Source organism: Magnolia sinica, chromosome 13 (assembly GCF_029962835.1).
Source record: "Magnolia sinica isolate HGM2019 chromosome 13, MsV1, whole genome shotgun sequence".
NCBI classification, from domain to species: Eukaryota; Viridiplantae; Streptophyta; class Magnoliopsida; order Magnoliales; family Magnoliaceae; genus Magnolia; species Magnolia sinica.
Window position 1 is genome coordinate 29,914,239 of NC_080585.1, and position 7,266 is coordinate 29,921,504.

A 7,266-nucleotide genomic window follows, 5' to 3' on the forward strand; every position below is an offset into this window, starting at 1 on the left:
GAGCATGCAATGCACATGAAATGAGCAAGGGAGGGAGAAAAATAGAGAAAGAGATTAAGGAAAAAGGTGTAGCTATATGCACACGGACCACATAGAGGGAAAGAAAAAGAATGGTGAAAGAGATAATGGTTTCAATAGTAGATGATCCATTCATACTTATTCTGTACGAAGGCACGTTGGGGCTTTAAGATCCACCTATATTTTAAGCCTACGTCTTAGTATGAGCCAATATGATAAACATTTTATGTGAAAATTACATATTCATCCATAGTGGGTCTTATAGAGCTTTAATTGCATGGGCTTATCTAAGCCTTCACAGCATGTTACACAAAGAAGAGAAAAAGTGGTATAGAATATTCACGTGGAGTTGAAAAGACATAAATACCTTTTAAGTTGAACAGCTTCACCAAAGAAAGAAAAAAAAAGAATAATAATAATAAAGCTTTTCCCCCTACTCACAAACACAACTAATTGCATGAGCAAAATGTCTAAAAGCTGCTCATATTACATATAATATAATTCATGCATTCTAATTAGCCATCACAACAGTTGATTTCCAGGATTATTTTTACTATTCCTAAAATTTTGATTTCCAACTGTTGAGCCGAGCCTATTTAAAATATTGATTTTGCAGGCCGGAGCCTGGCCCATTGACAGCCCTAGTAGGCTCTGGCCTTAAATGGAAACCTTGCCTGATAAAAAGATTAGGCCATTAAGAGCCTTGTCTAGCTGAGTTACAGTCACGACTCCATCATGGCAACCAACGGTCAGTATCAATTCTCGCAGATGCATGACGGAGTGTCGACATGGTGACATGTTGCGCTTCCCACTTGTGTTACGCTTGAAGTACGGAAAGCGGGAAAGATTGCGACTTCTCATGACTGTCGTTTTCCTGGTAGGCTTGCAGCAACTTGAAGAGCCATATGCATACCATTGCAAAAGCGGCAAGTGCCAGGCAAGTAATTAAATCGGATCCGTTGAAATAGTTATCCCCACTGTATATGGATTATAAGATCTATTTCCATTTTTATTGGACAATCCTGACCTTTAATTAATGGGCTATGTTTGTTGAATATTTATCGTTTTAATCATCCTTTTGATTTCCTTCAATTGGGCAGTTAGGGTTGTGCAATCAGTGTGAGTTTTGCGCTGTGTCCTATTTACAGTGGGTCCAATGGTTTAAGACGCCACTTGTATATTGTGTCGCATGTGCATGGATCTTCATGCCAAGCCAGAGTATCAAAGTTTCTCTTCTCAAATTGTCAAGGAAGAGTCCTTTCGTAGGACCCATTTATGGCCCACCAGCCATTTGAAGCCCACCTCTTTTTAAGCTTCCGAGAATACTCCCCTGTGTACGGCGGACTTTTCAAGGGACCAAAATACCCCCGTCGTCCATTCCTTGTGTGCGAAGACGAGCGCTGACGCTCCTCGACATGGCCCAACAATGATGTATTTATTATATCCACACCGTTCATCCATATTTCGAGATCATTTCAGAGCATTATCTGAAAAAAAGAATCATATCCAAAGATCAACTGGACCACCCCACAAATAGCAGAAACTTGATTTTCACTGTTAAAAATTTCATAGGGCCCACCATAACATATATTTTCCATCCAATCTATTCATAAGGTCACAAAGACATGATGGAGAGGAAAACAAATTTCATATTGATCTAAAACTTCTGTGACCCCTGAAAGGGTTTCAATGGTAGGAGTTCAATCCTCCACTGCCTTTTACAGTGTGGTCCACTTGATAGTTAGATCTGTCTTATTTTTCATCTCAAGCCTTAATACGAGTTCGCCAAATAGATGAACAATTTGGATATAAAACATACCTCATAATGGGACCCACAAAAATCGGTGGGGATTACAACAGGGAGAAAAAAAAAGAAGCCAGCCCAACCCGGTCAACCGGATCAGAGCTTGGCCTATGGCTACCTGTGTAAATTTTTTTTACTACAAGGAGAACTTTTTCTCTAATACATATTTATATAAATATGTATATATAAACTTATAAAATTTTTTTTCCCTCTTTTTATTCATTTCTTTCTTTATTCATTAATAAATATATCTCTTAAACCAAAATGAGTTACTTAATGTACCTAAAGGATTTTGGGGTAGGAGATGACACTTTAGCTAACCAACTTACTTATTTTTTAAGATTCCATTAGGTCGATGGTGAAAATTCATTTCATTCACTTCGTGGTCAATTTTAATTAGTTCGTGATTAATTTCATTTATTTCATTCACTTCGCGGTCAATTTCAATCAGTTCAAGGTGAATTTCATTCATTTCATTTCATGGTCAATTCCATGCTTTTCACAGCCAATTCCTTGCATTTCACGTTCAATTTGCTTCACTTCATGGTCAATTCCATGCATTTTCACAATTCGCTTCACTTCACGTCAATTCGCGATTCCCCTTCACTTCACGGTCATTTCTATGCATTTCATGGTAAATTTTCTTTACTTCACAATCAATTCAATGCATTTCATGGTCAATTCGCTTCACTTCACGGTAATTTCCATGCATTTCACGGTCATTCCGCGATTGTGTTGATTCACGGTCATTTTCACGCATTTCACTGGCCAATTCCCTTCACTTTACGATCATTTTCATGCATTTCACCATTCGCTTCACTTTCACGGTCATTTCCATGCATTTTACGGTCATTCTCGATGATTCTGTGTTGATTCACGGTCATTTCCACACGTTTCACGCCAATTCCCTTCACTTCACTGGCCATTTCCACGCATTTCATGGTCAATTCGCTTCACGTCACGGTCATTTTCATGCATTTCATACAATTCGCTTCACTTCACGATCATTTCCATGCATTTTACGGTCATTCCTGCGATTCCGTGTTGATTCACGGTCATTTTCGTGCATTTCACGGCCAATTCCCTTCACGTCACGGTCCATTTCTACGCATTTCACGGTCATTTTCTTGCATTTCACGTCATTCCGATGATTCCTTGTTGATTCACGGTCATTTCCATGCATTTCACGGTCAATTCACTTCACTACATGGTCATTTCCGTGCATTTCATGGTCATTCCGGCGATTCCGTTTACTTCACGCTCATTTTCACGCATTTCATGATCAATTCCCTTCACTTCACGGTCATTTCCACACATTTCACGGTCAATTTGCTTCACGTCAGAAATTTTATGCATTTTACGGTCAATTTGCTTCACTTCATGGTCATTTCCATGCATTTCATGGTCATCCGAAATTCCGTGTTAATTCATGATCATTTTCACGCATTTCACGGTCAATTCGCTGGACTTCACGGTCATTTTCATGCATTTCACGGTCATTCTCGGCAATTCGTGTTAATTCACGGTCCATTTCCACGCATTTCACGGTCCATTTCCCTTCACGTCACGGTCATTTCCAGGCATTTCACGGTAATTCGCTTCACTTCACGGTCATTTCCATGCATTTCAAGGTCATTCCGGTGATTCCATGTTGATTCACGGTCATTTTCACGCATTTCACGGTCGACTCCCTTCACTTCACAGTCATTTCCACGCATTTCACGGTCAATTCGCTTCACTTCACGATCATTTCCATGCATTTCATGGTCATTCCCGGTGATTCCGTGTTGATTCACGGTCATTTCCACCCATTTCATGGTCAATTCCCTTCACTTACGGTCATTTCCATGCATTTCACAGTCAATTCGCTTCACTTCATGGTCATTTCCATGCATTTTATGGTCATTCCCGGCGATTCCGTGTTGATTCACGGTCATTTCCACACATTTCACGGTCAATTCCCTTCACTTCACGATCATTTCCACACATTTCATGGTCAATTCGCTTCAATTCACGATCATTTCCATGCATTTCACGGTCATTCCCTGCGATTCCGTGTTGATTCACAGTCATTTCCACGCATTTCACGGTCATTTCGCTTCACTTCACGCTCATTTCACGGTCATTTCGCTTCACTTCACAGTCATTTCCATGAATTTCATGGTCATTTCCAACGATTTCGTTTTGATTTACAGTTATTTCGATGCACTTCACGATCAATTCCCTTCACTTCACGGTCATTTCCATGCATTTCACGGCCAAATTTACTTCACATCATGGTCATTTTCATGCATTTCATGATCAATTCGCTTTACTTCATGGTCATTTCATGCATTTCACGGTACTGTCGATTACGTGTTGATTCACGGTCATTTCCATGCATTTCCGATCATTTCTTCACTTACGGTCATTTCCACGCATTTCACGGTCCAATTCCCTTCGCTTCACGGTCATTTCCACGCATTTCACGGCCAATTCGATTCACTTCACGGTCATTTCCATGCATTTCAGGTCATTCCAAACAATTCTGGATTCACGATATTTCCATGAAATACATGGAAATGACCGTAAGTGAATCGACCATGAAATGCGTGAAATGACCGAGTGAAGGGAATTAACCGTGAAATGCATGAAAATGACGTGAATCAACATGGAATCGCTAGGAATGACCGTCAAATGCATGGAAATGACCGTAAAGCAAAGCGAATTGATAGTGAAATGCGTGGAATGTTTGTGAAGTGAAGGGAATTGACATGAAATGCATGCAAATGATGAATCAACACGAAATCGCGAATGGCCGTGAAATGCATGGAAATGGCCGTGAAGTGAAGCAATTGACCATGAAATGCGTGGAAATATCTATGAAGTAAAGGGAATTGGCCGTGAAATGGGTGGAAATGATTGTGAATCAACACGAAATCACCGGAATGACCGTGAAATGCATGGAAATGACCGTGGAGTGAAGCAGAATGACCGTGAAGTGAAGGGAATTGACTATGAAATGCGTGGAAATGATCGTGAATTAACACAATCGCCGAATGACCGTGAAATGCATGGAAATGACCGTGAAGTGAAGTGAATTGACCATAAAATGCGTGGAAATGATCGTGAAATTAAGAGAATTGACCGTGAAATGGTGGAAATGACCGTGAATCAACACTAATCACCGGAATGACCGTGAAATGCATGAGAATGATCGTGAAGTGAAGCACATTGACCATGAAATGTGTAGAAATGACCGTGAAGTGAAGGGAATTAACCGTGAAATGCGTGAAATGACCGTGAATCAACACGAAATCACCGAGCCGTGAAATGCATGAAATGACCGTGAAGTAAAGCGAATGACCGTGAAACGCATGGAAATGACCGTGAAGTGAAGGAATTGACCGTGAATGCATGAAATGACCATGAATCAACATGGAAATGACCGAACGACGTGAAATGTATGGAAATGACCGTGAAGTGAAATTGGTGTTGAATCGAAGGAATTGACCGTGAAATGCATGGAGTGACCGTGAAGTGAAGCAAATTGACCGTGAAATGAATGGAATTGATCGTGAAGTGAAGCGAATTGACCGTGAAAGTGAAGGAATTGACCGTGAAATGCATGGAATTGACCGTGAAATTAAATGAATGAAATTGGCGTGAACTAATTGAAATTGACCGTGAAATGAATTGAATAAAATTGACCGTGAAGTGAATGAAATGAATTCTCAATCGACCCGATAAAATCTTGGAAAATAAGTAGGTTGGTTAGCTAAAGTAGCGTCTCCTATCCCAAAATCCTATATGTTACTCAAGTAACTCATTTAGGTTTAAGAGATATGTTTATTAAATGAATAAAGAAAGAAATAATAAAGAGAGATTTATATATATATATATATATATATATATATATATATATATATATATATATATATATATGTGTGTGTGTGTGTGTATTAGAGAAAATTATAGGTAGAATAAAGTTCTCCATGTATAAAAAAATAAAAATAAATAAAAAAATACAAAGTAGAACAGTGAGTTGGGGTCGACTGGGTCAGTAGGACAGTGACTCGGGCTAAACCCGGTCGACCCCAACTCGCTATCCACCCTTTTGCAATCAGTGGGTTATGGGTACGGCTATATTTACGGTAATAGCTACGGTTATAATCCGTAGCTAAAGGTAGCCCCAGCTTGAATTGAATGCGGAAAAAACAGGGCCATTTTCGACCTGTGTAAAGGGGCCGTACAGCTGCGGCTTATTCTTGGGAGGTAAAAAGCGAGTGGGCTTCAAAAGGATGATGGGCCATATATGGGTCGTACAGTTGGAAATTACTCTTTCCCTATATGAGTAGTAGGTGCGCAGGTGCATTTCCCTGTATATAAGTTCGCACCAGTTACGTGTGAAGCGGTGCGCAGGTGAGAGCATTCCTCAACATGAGTAGGTGCGCAGGTGCATAGTGAAGCAGATCCAATCTCAGGTGGGCCACACCACAAGAAAACAGTGGTGATAGAACGTCCACCATTAAAAACTTCCTAAGGCCCACGGTAACGTTTGTTTTCCATCAAAACAGTTGCTTATATAATAATAATAATAATAATAATAATAATAAAGACATGGATGAAGGGAAAACATAAACATCGGCTTGATCCAAAACTTTTGTGGCCACAGTTTTTTTTAACGGTGGGAGTTCAATTAACATAGTTTCCTGTGGCGTAGTCCACCTGAAATTTGAATTTACATTTTTTATGATCCCGCCGTAAAACCAACTGTAGAAATGAATGGACGGTGTGGATATAAAACATATACATCATGGTGGGCCCCACATTTCCGGAAGCTCTCGGCTCGGTGGTTCCCCGGCTCCACCGAAGCGGTGTCCTTTGGGAGTGCGTTGGGATGCTGGTTGGCACAAGTCGAGAAACAACTTTAATACTCTTCCTGTGTATGATGCTCCATACCCATGCAGAAATTGAATACTTGGCAGATATGTGACTCTAATAAAAACCGTTCAGACTGTGGGCCCTCTTGAGATGTTCCAGTTAGCCAAAATTTACGCTGAGATAAGTTCTAATTGGGCTGATTGATTGGCATATAACGGACGGCTGGAAAGAAAAGTAGTCAGCAAGTAAATAATCTGATTCTGGGGTTATGATCTATTTACAGTGGGCCAGGTTTGGATTGTTTTAATTTGAGTTGCATATACGCCACGTCTTCATTTTACATGAATTTTGAACCCTCAGTCTCTCAGATAACTCTGGACATGATCCAACGCGCTGGACATCAATTGATGCGAATATCAGGATGGCCCACTCATTGGGTTGACACTAATGTTGAAATCAATGGACAGCTGATGGTGTATGACTGAATAGAAATAGAGGTGGGGCCCACCTACTGAATTGATTGGCTTGATTTGCATGACAGGTGATCTTTCCAGTCAGGCCATAGCTGTGAATGCACTGAG